Here is an 18,192-nt window from a genome sequence, read left to right as displayed (position 1 = left end):
CGTCTATGGCGGGCCTCTCTGGCGCTCTGAGGAGAGGATCCTACCGGGAGCAGCGGGGTCCATGCGGTGTGATGGCGGGCGGGCCTCTCGGGAACGGAGTCCCGGGCGTCTGTGGAGGCGCTCTGAGGAGAGGATCATTCCTGGAGCAGCGGGGGCCACGCGGAGTGATAGCGGGCGGGCGGGCGGGCCTCTCAGGAACGGAGTCCCGGGCGTCTATGGCGGTGCGCTCTGAGGAGAGGATCCTTCCAGGAGCAGCAAGGCCGCGCAGTGTGATGGTGGGCGGGCGGGCCTCTAGGGAATGGAGTCCCGGGCGTCTGTGGCGGCGCTCTGAGGAGAGGATCCTTCCGGGAGTAGCGGGTGCCACACGGTGTGATGGCGGGCAGGCCTCTCGGGAATGTAGTCCCGGGCGTCTATGGCGGCGCTCTGAGGAGAGGATCCTTCCGGGAGCAGCGGGGGCCACGCGGTGTGATGGCGAGCGGGTCTCTCGGGAACGGAGTCCCGGGCGTCTATGGCGGGCCTCTCTGTCGCTCTGAGGAGAGGATCATTCCAGGAGCAGCAGGGGCCACGCGGTGCGATGGCGGACGGGCCTCTCGGGAACGGAGTCCCGGGCGTCTATGGGGGCACTCTGAGGAGAGGATCCTTCCGGGAGCAGCGGGGGCCAAGCGGTGTGATGGCGGGCTGGTGGGCCTCTCGGGAACGGAGTCCCTGGCGTCTATGGCGGCGCGCTCTGAGGAGAAGATCCTTCCGGGAGCAGCGGGGGCCACGCGGTGTGATGGCGGACGGACCGTGGCGGGTCCGGGGCCCGGACAGATGCAGACGCTGGCCCCGGATCTCCCAGGAGGCAGGCGGCAGATCCATGGCTGGCTACTGATGTACTCTCCCCTCTGGCCACTGCCCCCTGTGTGGCAACTACGGGTCATTTTGAGGGGAGCCGCGTGGACCGCTCCCCAGATCCAACCCCGCCGTGTCAGGCCGGGGTAGATGAGGGACGTTGTCTGATCCGATTATTTGATGAAGATCTTCATCTTCTAGGGGATGCAGCGTGGCTCAGTGGAAAGAGCACGGGCTTGGGCGTCAGAGGTCATGGGTTCAAATCCCGACTCCACCACTAGTGAGCTGTGTGACTTTGGGCAAGTCACTTAACTTCCCTGGGCCTCAGTTCCCTCATCTACAAAATGGGGATGAAGACTGTGAGCCCCACGTGGGACAACCTGATTACCTTGTTTCTACCCCAGCGCTTAGAACAGTGCTTGGCATATAGTAAGCACATGACAAATACCAACATTATTATTATTGTTGTTGTTGTTATGATGATGATGATGATTATCTAATGCCACAGCAACCAGCCACAGCGACATAGATGAGACAGAGGCCCAGGGAGTAAGCAGGTGCTGGAGGATGAAAGTAATGCCACAGCAACCAGCCACAGCGACATAGATGAGAAAGAGGCCCAGGGAGTAAGCAGGTGCTGGAGGATGAAAGTGAGAGAGGCACAGCTTCCCTGAACACCGTTTAGGAGAGAAGCAGTGCCACCTAGTGGATAGAGCGGGGGCCTGGGGGTCAGAAGGACCTGGCTTCTAATCTATGGCCTGCAACTTGTTTGCTGAGTGACCTTGGGCAAGTCACTTCACTTCTCCGAGCCTCAGTTACCTCATCTCTAAAATAAGAGATGAGGTAACTTCCCCTTCCCCTCTCCCACCCAGCTTTTTCCCTCCCTCTCCCCCACCAAGACCGCTCCCCCTCACCCCCTACCAAGGATCCCTCTGTATCAGCGCCTGTCCTCCACTCCTCCCTCCCAGCCCCCTCCCTCCCCTTCTCCCCGCCCCACCCCATCCCAGTTCTCCTTTCCCATCGCCACCCCTCTTCCCACTATCCCCGCCTAGGCCCCCGCCAACTCATCCCAATCCAAACCCTCCCCACCCCTCGCACCCTTCCCCCTCCCTCCCCTCCCTCGACAGATGCTGTCAAATGTGGCCTCTGGAACCCCCGCTCCGTTTTAAGTAAGATCCCTTTCATCCTGGACCTATTCCTTTCCAGCTCTCTACTCCTCCTTGCCCTAACTGAAACATGGTTGTCTCCAGACGACACGGTCTCTTCTGCTGCTCTCTCCAGTGGTGGTCTCTACTTCTTCCACTCCCCCAGACTCACCGGAAAAGGACGAGGTGTCGGTTTCCTTCTCGCCCCCCAATGTCGCTTTCGCACTATCCCTCCTCCCCCTTCCCTTTCCTTCCCTTCCTTTGAAGCCCACATTATTCGCCTCTATCACCCCCTCCAGATTCTTGTAGCCGGCATCTACCGCCCTCCCGGCCGCACCTCCAACTTCTTTAACGATTCTGACCCCTTCCTCACCTTCCTTCTCTCCTTCTCCATGCCCATTCTGATCCTCGGAGACTTCAACATCCACATGAACATCCCTGATGACTCCTCTGCCGCCCGTCTTCTATCTTTCCTCGATGCTGCCAACCTCTTGCTCCACCCCACCTCACCCACTCACCAACTTGGTCATACCCTCGACCTCATCATCTCCTATCGCTGCACTGTGTCCACCCTTACCAACTCTGAAATCCCTCTCTCTGATCATAATCTTCTCACCTGCCTCCTCACTCACACTCCTTTCCCCTGTAAATCCATATTACTCCCTCACAGAGATCTCTGCTCTCTTGACCCCACCCAGCTTTCAGAGCGCCTCACATCCCACCTCGTCTCCCTCTCCTCTCTACCCAGTCTTGATGATCAGATTACTGCTCTCAACTCTACACTTTCTACTCAGCTAAACCCACTCGCTCCCCTTTCCCTTCGCCGCTCTCGTACCACTAACCCACAGCCCTGGATCACTGCCACCGTCCGCCTCCTTCGCTCCTATGCTAGAGCTGCCGAACGCTGCTGACGAAAGTCTAAACACCATGCCAACCTCGTTCACTTCAAGTTTATCCTTTCCTGCCTTAACTCAGCCTTCTCCTCTGTCAGACAAAACTATTTCTCCTCCCTTATTGACACCCATGCCCATCAACCCCGCCAGCTCTTCCGTTCATTCAACTCCCTTCTCAGGACCCCGGTTCCTCCCCCTCCTTCTTCCCTCACCCCCAACGATCTGGCCTCCTACTTCATTAACAAGATCAAATCCATCAGGTCCGACTTCCCCAAAGTCACTCTCCGCCCTTCCCCAACCCCCCGGCTCTCAACACTCTCTGCTACTCTCCCATCCTTCCCAGCAGTATCCTCAGAGGAGCTCTCCTCCCTCCTCTCAAGTGCTAATCCGGCCACCTGTGCTTCTGACCCCATTCCCTCTCATCTCATGAAATCTCTCGCTCCTTCCCTTCTCCCCTCCTTAACTTCCATCTTCAACTGCTCACTCTCCACTGGTTCCTTCCCCTCTGCCTTCAAACATGCTCATGTCTCTCCCATCCTAAAAAACCCTCTCTTGACCCCACCTCACGTTCTAGTTATCGCCCCATATCCCTCCTACCATTCCTTTCAAACTTCCTTGACCGAGTTGTCTACACGCGCTGCCTCGAATTCCTCAACACCAACTCTCTCCTCGACCCCCTCCAGTCTGGCTTCCGTCCCCTACATTCCACGGAAACCGCCTTCTCAAAGGTCACCAATAACGTCCTGCTTGCCAAATCCAACGGCTCATACTCTATCCTAATCCTCCTCGACCTCTCAGCTGCCTTCAACACTGTGTACCACCCCCTTTTTCTCAATACACTATCTGACCTTGGCTTCACAGACTCCATCCTCTCCTGGTTCTCCTCATCTCTCCGGTCATTCATTCTCAGTCTCTTTTGCAGGCTCCTCCTCACCCTCCCATCCCCTTACTGTGGTGGTTCCCCAAGGTTCAGTGCTTGGTCCCCTTCTGTTCTCTATCTACACGCACTCCCTTGGTGACCTCATTCACTCCCACGACTTCAACTATCATCCTACGCTGATGACACCCAGATCTACATCTCTGCCCCTTCTCTCTCCCCCCTCTCCAGGGTCGCATCTCCTCCTGCCTTCAGGACATCTCCATCTGGATGTCTGCCCGCCACCTAAAACTCAACATGTCCAAGACTGAACTCTTTGTCTTCCCTCCCAAACCCTGCCCTCTCCCTGACTTTCCCATCTCTGTTGACGGCACTACCATCCTTCCAGTCTCACAAGCCCGCAACCTTGGTGTCATCCTCGACTCCGCTCTCTCATTCACCCTTCACATCCAAGCCGTCACCAAAACCTGCCGGTCTCAGCTCCGCAACATTGCCAAGATCCACCCATTCCTCTCCATCCAATCTGCTACCCTGCTCGTTCAAGCTCTCATCCTATCCCGTCTGGACTACTACATCAGCCTTCTCTTTGATCTCCCATCCTAGTGTCTCTCCCCACTTCAATCCATACTTCATGCTACTGCCTGGATTGTCTTTGTCCAGAAACGCTCTGGGCATGTTACTCCCCTCCTCAAAAATCTCCAGTGGATACCAATCAATCTGCGCATCAGGCAGAAACTCCTCACCCTGGGCTTCAAGGCTCTCCATCACCTCGCCCCCTCCTACCTCACCTCCCTTCTCTCCTTCTACAGCCCAGCCCGCACCCTCCACTCCTCCACCGCTAATCTCCTCACCGTGCCTCGTTCTCGCCTGTCCCGCCATCGACCCCCGACCCACGTCATCCCCCGGGCCTGGAATGCCCTCCCTCTGCCCATCAGCCAAGCTAGCTCTCTTCCTCCCTTCAAGGCCCTATTGAGAGCTCACCTCCTCCAGGAGGCCTTCCCAGACTGAGCCCCTTCCTTCCTCTCCCCCTCCTCCCCCTCTCCATCCTCCCCATCTTACCTCCTTCCCTTCTCCACAGCACCTGTATATATGTATATATGTTTGTACATATTTATTACTCTATTTATTTATTTATTTATTTTATTTGTGCATATCTATTCTATTTCTTTTATTTTGTTAGTATGTTTGGTTTTGTTCTCTGTCTCCCCCTTTTAGACTGTGAGCCCACTGTTGGGTAGGGACTGTCTCTATATGTTGCCAACTTGTACTTCCCAAGCGCTTTGTACAGTGCTCTGCACACAGTAAGCGCTCAATAAATACGATTGTTTGATTGATTGATTGATAAGAATAATAATAATGATGATAATTGAGGTATTTGTTAAGCGCTTACTATGTGCCAATCACTGCTACAAGCACTGGGGTAGAAACGAGGTAATCAGATCAGACACAGTCCCCATCCCACACGGGGCTCACACGGGAAATCAGCATGGCGCAGTGGAAAGAGCCCGGGCTTGGGAGTCAGAGGTCATGGGTTCAAATCCCAGCCCCACCACCTGTCAGCTGTGTGACCTTGGGCAACCCACTTAAATATCCTTGCCTCAGTTACCTCATTTGTAAAATGGGGGTTAAGACCATGAACCCCACGTTGGACAACCTGATCACCTTGTATCCCCCGAGCGCTTAGAACAGTGCTTGGCACATAGTAAGCACTTAATAAATGTCATCATTATTATTATTAATCCCCATTTTACAGATGAGGTAACTGAGACGCAGGGAAGTGAAGTGACGTGGCAGAGCCAGAATTAAAACCCGCATCCTCTGACTTCCAGGTCTGTGCTCTTTCCACTAGGCCTTGCTGCAACTCCCCTTTAAACTTAAAATGGGGATTAAGATCGTGAGCCCCATGTGGGGCCTGGGCTGGGTCCACCCTGATGAGCTTATCTCCATCCCAGGGCTTAGTTCATTGACTGGCACATAGTAAGCGCTTCAAAAATACTGAGGAGAAAAAAAAAGATCATGCCCCCGGAGGGTGATAGAGAGTCGCAGCCTCACAGAACCATGTCCAACTGCCACAGATTTCAGGGTTTGCCTGAATCCAGGGGTCAACTAGTGTTCTGGCCCATACCACCTTGGAGCGGTAGAGAGGAGCAGCCTCCCAGAACAAGCGTCCTGCTGTACTTTACTATTCTATACCGCACTGCCACCAGGTGCAGCTGTCACCAGGGGGCAATAGAGAGGCACGGCCTCTCAGAATAATGATTAGTGCCACCAGGGGGCAGGCTGCCGCTCTCAAACCAGAGGATGGTTCTGGTTCCAGGAGCCAGGGGAATCTCTCTGGGCTTCTCTGAGGAGAAGCCCAGGAGGGAAGAAGCAACGTGGCTCAATGGAAAGAGCACGGCTTTTGACTCAGAGGTCATGGGTTCAAATCCGGGTCTGCCAATTGTCAGCTGTGTGATGTTGGGCAAGTCACTTAACTTCTTTGTGCCTCAGTTACCTCATCTGTAAAATGGGGATTAAGACTGTGAGCCCCACGTGGGACAACCTGATCACCTTGTATTCTCCCAAGCGCTTAGAACAGTGCTTTGCACATAGTAAGCGCTTAACAAATGCCATTATTATTATTATTGTTATTATTATTCTCCTCGACCTTGAGGATCATTCCTCTTACACTGTGGGCACATTCACCTCCCAGATTTCTCCATTACTGAGTGGGCTGTATTACTACCCCAAAGAGAAGCCTGTGGTAGTGTGTGTGTGTGTGTGTGTGTGTGTGTGTGTGTGTGTGTGTGTGTTTGTGTGTGTTTGTGTGTATATGTGTGTACGTGTGTGTGTGTATGTGTGTATGTGAGAATAATGGGGGGAACAAGAGTCATGAGGTGACTGCCACTCATGGGAGAACAGGGGCTGGGGCTCTGTGCAGGAAGCTAGTTCTGTCTGATTTGACTGGGACTGAGAAGATCCAGGGCCCTTAATTCTATCGACGGGTCAAGCTTCCCTGTGACTATACTCCTAGTTGCAGCATCACTGCACAGCCTCAGTCCCCCAAGAAGGGACCTTTCTGGACTCAACATAGAAGCATGTGGGATAGAATGTCAGGAAGAGGACAGAGTGTCTATCAGTGTTTATGCTATTTTTCCCTGAGAAGCAGAGTGTACGGACTCCTGCCTGAAATCAATAATAATAATAATAATGGTAATTGTTAAGCACTTGCTAAGTGCGAAGCACTGTTCTGTGCGCTGGGGGGGATACAAGGTGATTAGGTTGTCCCACGTGGGGCTCAAAGTCTTAATCCCCATTTTCCAGATGAGGTAACTGAGGCACAGAGACGCTAAGTGACTTGACCAAAGTCACACAGCAGACAAGTGGCGGATTTGAAATTAGAACCCATGACGTCTGGCTCCCACACCCGTACTCTTTCCACTGAGCTACGCTGCTTCTCGAGTCAAATCAGGTCAACGGGGATGTGGGCTGGGAGGACAGGAGGCAGGTATTGTACTAGCAACTGCATTCTATCCACAGTGCAATTGTAGGCTTTCAATCAGTCAGGTTGATGGAGCGCTTGCTGTGTACAGAGTGCTGTACTAAACCCTTGGGAGAGTACAATATGACAGACACATTCCTGCCCACAACAAGCTTACAGTGTAGGGGGACTGGAGCTCCTGGAGTAACAAAATTGGGGGTGCAAGTGGGAGGACAAAGCAGATTTTCTGTGCTAGACACTGAATTTTATACAGCGTGTAGTTCTGGACCTCCAGTCTCTTGAGAACAAGCCCCTTCTGGGGGTCTGAGGAGGGGATGGGCCAATGTTTGTAGGGCAGAGTGTGGCAGTGAGCTTAGTAGCAGATATCTGGGTGTCCACTTAACCATGCTGGGCAGGGCAGAGGCGGGGAGTATGGTAAAATATGTGGCAAAACTAGGTTGTCTGCTCTTCTTCCCCGACTTTCCCTGTTTCCCTGCCTCCCCCTTCCACACCCTACTTTGAGCACTGGTTTTCCTTGCAACAGATGTGGACCCTATCAGACTCTCAAGATTGCTGATTCAGGTGCCTCAAAACCAGGGTCGAGAGCTCTGCATGTCCGTGGGCTGGGACCGCGGGAGAGGCTCCAGTGCCACGTCACTCCCGTGAGACCAAGGTTCTTCTGCCCATCCCAGATCCGCCCCGGCCCGCTCTCTCCGTAGCCGTCTCGGCCCGCTCTCTCCGTAGCCGCCCCGGCCCGCTCTCTCCAGACCCGCCTCCGCCCGCTTCCTCTGGACTTGCCCCCGCTCGCTCCCATCTGAAGTGCCTGCCTACCCTGCTCTCTCAGGACAGCCCACCCCCCCCCCACTATTTCTGGAAGTATCCCCCCCACCCCCGTTCGGTCTAGAAGTATTCCCGCCTTGCTCGGTCTGGAACTATTCCCACCTTGCTCCGTCTGGAACTATTCCCCCACTTTGCTCTGTCTGGACCGAACCCCTCTGCTCCCTCTAGTCCTATTGGCCTTCTCTGTAAGGTCCTATCTCTCCTTCTTTATCTGGTCCTATCACGCCTTCTCTGTCTGGTTCTGCTCCCCTTCTCTGTCTGGCTCTGCAGCCCGGATCTCTCAGACTTGACCCCGCCTGCTCTCTCCAGACTGCCCCCCCCGGCTCTCTCAGGACCGCCCCCCCCCACGCTGTCAATGGACAGGTCCCAGCCCCCCGCTCTTGTGGGAAGTTTCCCCCCACCCTGTTCTGTCTGGAACTATTCCCGTCTTGCTCCATCTGGAAGTATTCCCCCCTCTTTGCTCTGTCTGGGTCTATCCCCCCTCCACACCCGCTCCCTCTAGTCCTATTGTGCTTCTCTGCAAGGTCCTATCTCTCCTCTCTATCTGGTCCTATCACCCCTTCTCTGTCTGGTTCTGCCACCCTTCTCTATCTGGCTCTGTAGCCCGGCTCTCTCGGGACGCGCCCCCCCCCGCCCCCCGCGGTGTCTCCAGACCTGCCCCCACCCCTGCTCTCACGTGACCGGGCCCCACCGCTCTCTCCAGACCACACCAAACCCACTCTCACTGGACTGCCCCCCTCTGCTTTCTCTGAACCGGTACCCCCCCCTACTCTTTCAGGAAGTAACCCCCCTCATTCTGTCTGGAAGTATTCCCGCCTTGCTCCATCTGGAAGTATTCCCCCCTACCCCCTTTGCTCTGTCTGGACCTATCCCCGCTGCTCCCTCTAGTCCTATTTTCCTTCTCTTTAAGGTCCTATCTCTCCTTCTCTATCTGGTCCTATCACCCCTTCTCTGTCTGGCTCTGCAGTCCGCTCTCTCCGGACTTGACCCCGCCTGCTCTCTACAGACCGCCCCCCCCCGGCTCTCTCAGGACCGCCCCCCCCCCCCCCGCTGTCTCTGGACCAGCCTCACTCTGTCTGGGCTATCCTCACCTCTTCTGTATGGACCTATCCCCTCTGCTCCCTCTAGTCCTATTGGCCTTCTCTGTAAGGTCCTATCTCTCCTTCTCTATCTGGTCCTATCACCCCTTCTCTGTCTGGTTCTGCCTCCCTTCTCTGTCTGGCTCTGCAACCCGGATCTCTCAGACTTGACCCGCCTGCTCTCTCCAGACTGGCCCCGCCCCCGGCTCTCTCAGGACCGCCCCCCCCCACGCTGTCTATGGACCGGCCCCAGCCCCCCGCTCTTGTGGGAAGTTTCCCCCCACCCTGTTCTGTCTGGAACTATTCCCGCCTTGCTCCATCTGGAAGTATTCCCCCGCCTTTGCTCTGTCTGGACCTATCCCCACTCTTCTGTATGGACCTATCCCCCCTGCTCCCTCTAGTCCTATTGGCCTTCTCTGTAAGGTCCTATCTCTCCTTCTCTATCTGTTCCTATCACCCCTTCTCTGTCTGGTTCTGCCCCCCTTCTCTGTCTGGCTCTGCAGCCTGCTCTCTCCGGACTTGACCCCGCCTGCTTTCTCCAGACCGGCCCCCACCCGGCTCTCTCAGGACCGCCCCTTCCCCCCCCACCGCTGCAGTCTCTGGACCATCCCCAGCCCTCTGCTCTTTTGGTAAGTTTTCCCCCACCCCGTTCTGTCTGGAACTATTCCCGCCTTGCTCCATCTGGAACTATTCCTCCCCTTTTTCTCTGTCTGGACCTATCCCCCCTGTTCTGTATGGACCTATCCCCCCCAACACCCGCTCCCTCTAGTCCTATTGTGCTTCTCTGTAAGGTCCTATCTCTCCTTCTCTATCTGGTCCTATCACCCCTTCTCGGTCTGGTTCTGCTACCCTTCTCTGTCCGACTCTGTAGCCCGGCCCTCTCGGGACCCACCCAGCCCGCGCTCTCTCCAGACCTGCCTCCACCCCTGCTCTCACGGGACCGGGCCCCTCTGCTCTCTCTGGACCACACCTCACCCACTCTCACTGGACCGCCTCCCTCTACTTTCTCTAAACCGACACCCCCCACTGCTCTTTTTGGAAGTACCCCCCCCGCCCACCGTTCTGTCTGGAACTATTCCTGCCTTACTCCATCTGGAAGCATTCCTGCCTTGCTCTGTCTGGAACTATTCCCCCCCCCCACCCTTTGCTCTGTCTGGGCCTATCCCCACTGTTCTGTATGGACCTATCCCCCCTGTTCCCTCCAGTCCTATTGTCCTTCTCTGTAAGGTCCTATCTCTCCTTCTCTATCTGGTCCTATCACCCCTTCTCTGTCTGGTTCTGCCCCCCTTCTCTGTCTGGCTCTGCTGCCCGGCTCTCTCCGGACCCCCCCACCACTGCCCGCTCTCTCCGGACCCCCACCAGCCCGCTCTCTCCGGACCTGCCCCCGCCCGCTCTCTCCGGGCCTGCCCCCGCCCGCTCTCTCCGGACCCGCCCCCACCCACTCTCTCCGGACCCGCTCCCGCCCGCTCCCTCTGGACTTGCCCCCGCCCGCTCCCTCCTGATTTGCCCGCCCACCCTGCTCTGTCAGGACAGCCCCCCCCCACCCCGCTATTTCTGGAAGTATTCCCCCAACCCCCGTTCTGCCTGGAACTATTCCCGCCTTGCTCGGTCTGGAACTATTCCCGCCTTGTTCCATCTGGAACTATTCCCCCCACTTTGCTCTGTCTGGACCTATTCCCACTCTTCTGTATGGACCTATCCCCCCTGCTCCCTCTAGTCCTATTGGCCTTCTCTGTAAGGTCCTATCTCTCCTTCTCTATCTGGTCCTATCACCCCTTCCCTGTCTGGTTCTGCACCCCTTCTCTCTCTGGCTCTGCAGCCCGCTCTCTCTGGCCCTGCAACCCGCTCTCTCCGGACCTGACCACGCCTGCTCTCTCCAGACCGGCCCCGTAGCGGGGGGGCGAGAACCGTAGTCGGGGCGGAGGGTGACAACCCTAGGCCGAGTGGGGGGATAGCACTAGACGGAACGGGGGGAAAGCACTAGGTGGAGCGGGGGGATAGCACTAGGCAGAGCAGGGAGGACAGCCCTAGGCGGGGCAGGGGGGTGACAGCCCTAGGAGGGGCAGGGGGCGACAGCACTAGGCAGGGCGGGGGGCGACAGCCCTAGACGGGGCGGGAGCCAACAGCCCTAGGAGGAACGAGGGGATGGCACTAGACAGAGCGGGGGGATAGCGCTAGACGGAGCAGGGGGATAGCACTAGACGGAGTTGGGGGATAACACTAGACGCAGCGCGGGGGACAGCACTAGGCAGGGGGGATAGCAGTAGGCAGAGCAGGGGGGGATAGCACTAGGCGGAGCAGGGGGATAGCACTAGACGGAGCATAGGGGTAACAACCGTAGTCGGGGCAGGGGGCGAGAGCCCTAGGCGGGGCGGGGGGGCAGCCCTACGCAAGCCGGTGGGGGCGACCGCCCTATGCGTGGCAGTGGGGCGACAGCCCTATGCGGGGCAGGGGGCAACAGCACTAGGCAGAGCGGGGGGATAGCACTAGACAAAGCGGGGGAGACACCACTAAGCGGGGGGACAGCACTAGGGAGATCAGGGGGCTACAGCACTAGGCGGAGCAGGGGGACAGCACTAGGCGGAGCAGGGGAATAGCACTAGACGAAGGGGGAGGGCAACAACCCTAGTCGGGTCAGGGGGCGACAGCCCTAGGTGGAGCGGGGGGATAGCACTAGGTGGAATGGGGTGGGGACATCACTAGACAGAGAAGGAGGGAATAGCAATAGGCGGAGCTGGGGGGCGACAACCGTAGTCGGGGTGGGGGGTGACAGCCCTAGGAGAGTGGGGGGATAGCACTAGACAGAGGGGGGGATAGCACTAGGTGGAGCGGGGAGATAGCACAAGGCGGAGCAGGGGGATAGCACTAGGCAGAGCAGGGGGGATAGCCCTAGGCGGGGCAGGGGGGCGACAGCACTAGGCAGGGTGGGAGGCAACAGCCCTTGGAGGAGCGGAGGGATAGCACTAGACAGAGCAGGGAGATAGTACTAGACGGAGCGGGGAGATAGCACTAGACGGAGTGGGGGGACAGCACTAGACGGAGCAGGGGGACAGCACTAGGCGGGGGGGATAGCACTAGACAGAGCAGGGGGGATAGCGCTAGGCGGAGCAGGGGGGATAGCACTAGGCAGAGCAGGGGGGGATAGCACTAGACGGAGCGTGGGGGCAATAACCCTAATCGGGGCAGGGGGCGACAGCCCTAGACGGGGCAGGGGGATAGCACTAGACGGAGCAGGGGGATAGTACTAGACGGGGCAGGGGGGACAGCACTAGGTGGGGGGGATAGCAATAGGCAGAGCAGGGGGATAGTACTAGACGGAGCAGGGGTGACAGCACTAGGTGGGGGGGATAGCAATAGGCAGAGCAGGGGGGAATAGCACTAGGTGGAGCGGGGGGATAGCATTAGACGGAGCGGGGGGCAACAACCCTAGTCGGGGCAGGGGGCGACAGCCCTAGGTGGAGCGGGGGGATAGCACTAGATGGAGCGGGGGGGATAGCACTAGGCGGAGCGGAGATGGGGCGACAACCGTAGTCGGGATCGGGGGTGACAGCCCTAGGCAGAGTCGGGGAATAGCACTAGGCAGAGCGGGGGGATAGCACTACGCGGAGTGGGGGATACCACTAGACGGAGCAGGGGACTAGAACTAGACGGAGCTGGGGGGGACAGCACTAGGTGGTGGGGATAGCACTAGGCAGGGTGGGGGGATAGCACTAGGCAGGGCGGGGGCGACAGCCCTAGGCGGGGCGGGGGGGCGACAGTCCTAGGCGGGGCGGGGGGCGACAGCCACTTGCAGGGTGGGGGGGGTGACAGCCATTTGCAGGGTGGGGGGGTGACAGCACTAGGTAGAGCAGGGGGATAACACTAGAAGGAGCCGGGGGGGCGACAGACCTAGGTGGGACGAGGGGACAGCACTAGACAGAGCAGGGGGATAGCAGTAGACGGAGCGGGCGGGGCGACAGCCCTAGGCGGGGCGGGGGGAAACAGCCCAAGGTGGGGCGGGGGGATAGCAGTAGATAAAAAAGGGGGATATCACTAGGCGGAGCAGGGGGGATAGCCCTAGGCACAGCATGGGGGATAGCCCTAGGCGGAGCTGGGGGGCGACAACCGTAGTCCGGGTGGGGGGTGACAGCTCTAGGAAGAGCGAGGGGATAGCACTAGACGGAGCGGGGGAATAGCACTAGGCGGAGCGGGGGGATAGCACTAGACGGAGCGGGGGTATAGCAATAGACGGAGCGGGGGGATAGCACAAGACGGAGTGGGGGGATAGCACTAGATAGAGCTGGGGGGGACATCACTAGGTGGGGGGGATAGCACAAGGCAGAACAGGAGGGATAGCACTAGGCAGAGTTGGGAGACAGCACTAGGAGGAGTTGGGAGATAGCACTAGGTGGAGCGGGGGGATAGTACTAGGAGGAGCGGGGGGATTGCACTAGGCAGGGTGGGGGGATAGCACTAGGCAGAGCGGGGGCGACAGCCCTAGGCCGGGTGGGGGGGCGACAGCACTAGGCGGGGCGGGGGGGCAACATCCACTTGCAGGGAGGGGGGGTGAGAGCACTAGGCGGAGCAGGGGGGTAACACTAGACGGAGCGGGAGGATAACACTAGTAGGAGAGGGGGGGCGACAGCCCTAGGCCGGGCAGGGGGGCGACAGCCCTAGGTTGGGCGAGGGGACAGCACTAGACAGAGCCGGGGGGTAGCAGTAGACGGAGCGGGCAGGGCGACAGCCCAAGGCGGGACGGGGGAATAGCAGTAGACGGAACGGGGGATATCACTAGGCACAGCGGTGGGGATAGCACTAGGCAGAGCGGAGGGGATAGCACTAGGAAAAGCCGGGGGATAGCACTAGGCGGAGCAGGGGGCGGGGGTCGACAGCCCTAGACGGGTCAGGGGGATATCAGTAGACGGAGGGGGGGTTGGGGGATAACACTAGGCGGGGCGGGGGGCGGGGAGACAGCCCTAGGCGGGGCGGAGGGCGACAGCCCCATGCGGGGTGGGGTGGTGACATCACTAGGCGGAACGTGGGGATAGCACTAGGAGGAGCGGGGGGGGGCGGCAGCCCTGGATGGGTGGGGGGGAACAGCCCAAGGCGGGGCGGGAGGATAGCACTAGGCGGAGCGGGGGGGTAGCACTAGGCAGGGTGGGGTGATAGCACTAGGCAGAGCGGGGGCGACAGCCCTAGGCGGGGTGGGGGGGCGACAGTCCTAGGCGGGGCGGGGGCCGCAACATCCACTTGCAGGGTGGGGGGGGGTGAGAGCACTAGGCGGAGCAGGGGGATAACACTAGACGGAGGGGGAGGATAACACTAGTAGGAGCGGGGGGGGCGACAGCCCTAGGCCGGGCAGGGGGGCGACAGCCCTAGGTTGGGCGAGGGGACAGCACTAGACAGAGCGGGAGGGGTAGCAGTAGACGGAGCGGGCGGGGCGACAGCCCAAGGCGGGACGGGGGGATAGCAGTAGACGGAACGGGGGATATCACTAGGCACAGCAGAGGGGATAGCACTAGGAAAAGCCGGGGGATAGCACTAGGCGGGGCGGGGGGGGGGCGACAGCCCTGGACGGGTCAGGGGGATATCAGTAGACGAGGGGGGGTGGGGGGATAGCACTAGGCGGAGCGGGGGTAAGACAGCCCTAGGCGGGGTGGGGTGGTGACATCACTAGGCAGAACGTGGGGATAGCACTAGACGGAGCGGGAGGGGATAGCACTAGGAGGAGCGGGGGGGCGACAGCCCTGGGTGGGTGGGTGGGAACAGCCCAAGGCGGGGCGGGAGGATAGCACTAGGAGGAGCGGGGGGGTAGCACTAGGCAGATTGGGGGAATAGCACTAGGCAGAGTGGGGGAATAGCACTAGGCAGAGTGGGGGGATAGCACTAGGCAGAGTTGGGGGGATAGTACTAGGCGAGGCGGGGGGGGCGCGACAGCACTAGGCGAGGCAGGGGGCGACAGCCCTAAGCGGAGCAGGGGGATAGCACTAGGCGTAGCTGGGGAAATAGCACTAGACGGAGCCGGGCGATAGCACTGGGAGGAGCGGGGGGATAGCACTAGGCAGGGCGGGGCGGGGGGGCGACAGTACTGGGCGACATCACTAGGCAGACCGGGGGTGGGGGGATTGCACTAGGTGGAGCAGGGGGGACAGCACTAGGCCGGGGGGGGATAGCACTAGGTGGCGGGGGAATAGCACTAGGCGGAGCAGGGCAATAGCACTAGGCGGAGCTCAGGATAGCACAAGTTGGAGCGGGGGGCGACAGCACTAGGCAGAGCAGGGGACATAGCACTAGATGGAGTGGGGCGGGGCGACAACCCTAGGTGGGGAGGGGGGTGACAGCCCTAGACGGAGCTGGGGGATAACACTAGGCGGAGCGGGGGGATAGCACTAGGCGGAGTGGGAGAGATAGCACTGATAAACTTGTATCTACACCAGCATTTAGTACAGTGTCTGCTGTATAGTCAGCACATAACAAATATGATTGAATGAATGAAGGAATGAATGAATGAATGAACACATAGGGCATTGCCTGCTCTTGGGTAACTATTCAGTGGAAAACCGGGGAAGGAGTCATATGCACCCTGGCTAGTAAAACGCCCTGAATATTAATAATAATAATAATAATAATGCTATTTATTAGGTGCTTACTATGTGTCAAGCACTGTTCTAAGCACTGGAGTAGATACAAGCTAATCAGGTTGCATGAAATCCCTGTCCCACATGGGGCTCACAGTCTTAATCCCCATTCTACAGATGAGGAAACTGAGGCCCAGAGAAGTGAAGTGACTTCCCCAAGGTAACACAGACAACATGTCAGAGAAGCAGCGTGGCTCATTGGAAAGAGCCCGGGCTTTGGAGTCAGCGGTCATGGGTTCAAATCCCAGCTCTGCCATTGTCACCTGTGTGACTTTGGGCAAGTCACTTAACTTCTCTGTGCCTCAGTTCCCTCATCTATAAGATGGGGATTAAGACTGTGAGACCCCATGGGACAACCTGATCACCTTGTAACTTCCCCAGCGCTTAGAACAGTGCTTTGCACATACTAAGTGCTTAATAAATACTATTATTATTATTATTATTATTATTATTATTATTATCATTATGTGGCAGAGCTGGGATTAGAACCCAGGTCCTTCTGACTCCCAGGCTTGGGATCGAGCCTCTAGGACATTCTGCTTCCAGTTTGATATTCACCCCACAAAACTTATGTACATTCCCTCTAGACTGTAAACTCGCTGTGAGCAGGGAACTCGTCTACCAACTCCGTTGCACTGTACTCTCCCAAGAGTTTAGTACAGTCCTCTGCACACAGTAAGTGCTTAGCAAATACCGTTGATTAAGCAGTGTGGCTTAGTGGCAAAATCACAGGATTGGGAGTGAGAGGATATGGGTCTAATCCCGGCTCCGCCACTTGTCTGCTGTGTGACCTTGGGCAGACCACTTCACGCCTCTGTGCCTCAGTTACCTCATCTGTAAAATGGGGAGTAAGGCTGTGAGCCCCATGTGGTACAACCTGATTACGTTTTATCTACCCCAGCACTTAGAACAGTGCTTGGACATAGTAAGAGCATAACAAATACTATTATTATTATTATTATTATTAATGTCTATCTCCCCCTCTAGACTAAAATTCATTATGGGCTATGAGCATGTCTGCTAATTCCGTTGTGTTGTACTCTCCCAAGCATTTAGTAAACGTTCTGCATGTGGTAAGTGCTCAATAAATAACTGTGACTGATTGACTGTCTGTCTCCTCCTTAAAACCATAAGCTCACTGTGAGCAGGTAACATGTCTCCCAAGTTCTTAGTACAGGGCTTTTACCCAGTAAGTGCTAAATAAATACCATCAATTGATTGATTAATGTCTGTCTCCCACTGTAGAGTGTAAGCTCATTGCAGGCAGGGAACATCTCTACCTACTCTGTTGTACTCTCCCAAGTGCTTAGTACAATGCTCGGCACATAGCAAGCACTCAATAAATACCATTGATTGATTGATCCTGTATTTGCTGTTCTTGGAGGCAATCTTCAGCTTCTCTTTACTTAGGAATTGCAATCCTATTGGTTGGAGAAAACTTGTCATCTCCAGCTACTTCTCCTTTCATGTTTGCATTGTCCCCATCCTGCTTTCTAGAGGAGAAACCTCTAGACTGAAAGCACCTTGTACACTGGGAACCCTTCTACCAACTCTGTGATGCTATACTCTCCAAAGTGATTAGTCAAATGCCATGCACACAGTAAGCGCTCAATAAGTACAATTGATTAATTGATTAAGAATTGACCACAGAGTGTTAGTTTCCATAGTGATGCATCCTACAGAGATCTGCACCACTGAATTTAAGGCCAATCCTGTTGAACAAAATGGCTGCCACAATACAGATGATGGAATCCCCTTTATCAATCAATCAATCAATCGTATTTATTGAGCAGTTACTGTGTGCAGAGCACTGTACTAAGCGCTTGGGAAGTACAAGTTGGCAACATATAGAGACAGTCCCTTTACAGGATGGAAAGGGGATTTTGTTTTATTTCTAACATCAGACTTTATTCTGAGTAATGCCACAGAGCTGAAGCAGTTCCTTTGAAATGAGAAAGCCCGCCCAGGCATAGATAATCATTAACTGTCATTTCAACTTAAACCAAATTAATCAGATAGGTTGGATGGAAAGGGGATATTGGTTTTTTTTTCTGACATAGGACTTGATTCTGAGTAACACTACAAAGTTGAAGCAGTTCCTTTGAACTGAGAAATCCCACCCAGGGACAGATAATCATTAATTGTCATTTCAACTTAATCCAAAGAGGAATTGACTTCCTCATGAGAAATAAACTAGGAGAGGCTACAGATGAGATGCTGGGGGAGTGATTAAGAAAGATGGAACTTATATCACTGGGGACAGAAAGTAGAAGAGCTTATCTACATAACAGCTCCCTCAGGCACCTGGAAAGTTTCAATGCATCCTAAGCCCTAAGCCCTAATTAATATTTACTGTCGGGTACAAGAAAGAGAAGAGTTCATGAAATTGGCGTTCCTCTGGGTGGATCAAGCTCTACTAAGCGAAACTTGATCTAGTCATCTCTATGTCT

This window comes from Tachyglossus aculeatus, chromosome 6 (genome assembly GCF_015852505.1).
Source record: "Tachyglossus aculeatus isolate mTacAcu1 chromosome 6, mTacAcu1.pri, whole genome shotgun sequence".
Lineage (NCBI taxonomy): Eukaryota > Metazoa > Chordata > Mammalia > Monotremata > Tachyglossidae > Tachyglossus > Tachyglossus aculeatus.
The sequence above is the reverse complement of the archived record's forward strand: the minus strand, read 5'-3'. Positions refer to the sequence as shown.